Here is a 1,032-nt window from a genome sequence, read left to right as displayed (position 1 = left end):
TTTGGAGTCAGTAACCCCATCTTGCTGCTGCAATAATCAACATGGCTTCACGCTGAGGTCCTTGGGCATGAACTTCCTTTTCAGCTGGGCTGTCCCTACTGCTTTGGTCTTTCTTGCCTGCAACATATGAAAAAGACTTGGCTATATGTCTACAAACAACTGGTATCCCAGCCCAAGCCAGTCTCCATCAAATGTGAAGCAATGCTTTTGTGGATGAGGGCATGTTGCCATGGTCCTGAAAAAACTGACAAAGATCTCCAAGAGTATGCTCAATACATCCATGGTAAGCTTGGGGACGTCTATCCGTCTAGACTAAGTACATGGTCCCTGGAGTGTTCCTCTGTAGCAGCTTGGTGGCCACATAGGAGAGAGGCTCGTCATTGTCTAGCATGGCGTCGACCTACAAGGCGTAATCCAATTTGTCCTCTGAACTGGATACACTGAAGTGTGGGTTGACAGCTTCCTCCTCCCTACTGGGCAACCATTCATCACCACTCTGTTAATAGGAGCAGTTAAAGAAGATGGGAGGCTGGGGGAAGACGGAGATAAGCAGGATGAACAGTGCCGATGAAATCTACCTACCTGCCTGATTCTCTGTCTGACTATTTATCAGTACTGAGGTCCATGCATTGTGTCTCATGCATCAGACACCTGGCAGATGGCTGGGAGCATTAGTGTCTCATACATGAGACACTATTGGAAATGGTTCATTCTCCGTGTGTCCCGCTGCTGCTAAACCTATCTTTAGTGGGGGTAAATGTGCCATGTTTAGTCCCATTGATCAGTGTTAATCCCTCAGCTTCTTAGCACTAAAAGCCAGGATGTGAATGAAATGCTGTGGAGAATGGAAATTAGCAACATCAGTACTATATTATATCAGTATTTGGAATATTACAGTAGTATAAACTACATAGTCAAAATCATTATAGGATTGCCTTTCATACAGGCCTATAGAAAACACTAAATCTTAACCTTCATTTTGCTTGGTCTGGGTAAGCTATTCTATCCAGTTTTTGGGTGTTAGGGGTTAGA

The 1,032-nt window shown here is 44.6% G+C and overlaps 1 protein-coding gene across 4 annotated transcripts in view; it reads left to right on the top strand.

The window, feature by feature from the left end:
• LOC119594519 (DNA topoisomerase 2-binding protein 1-like) overlaps positions 1–1,032 on the top strand; it is a 27,100-nt gene that overhangs the window by 6,156 nt on the left and 19,912 nt on the right. The window lies entirely within an intron of this gene.

Source organism: Penaeus monodon, chromosome 34, assembly GCF_015228065.2.
Source record: "Penaeus monodon isolate SGIC_2016 chromosome 34, NSTDA_Pmon_1, whole genome shotgun sequence".
Taxonomy (NCBI): Eukaryota; Metazoa; Arthropoda; class Malacostraca; order Decapoda; family Penaeidae; genus Penaeus; species Penaeus monodon.
The sequence above is the reverse complement of the archived record's forward strand: the minus strand, read 5'-3'. Positions and strand labels throughout refer to the sequence as shown.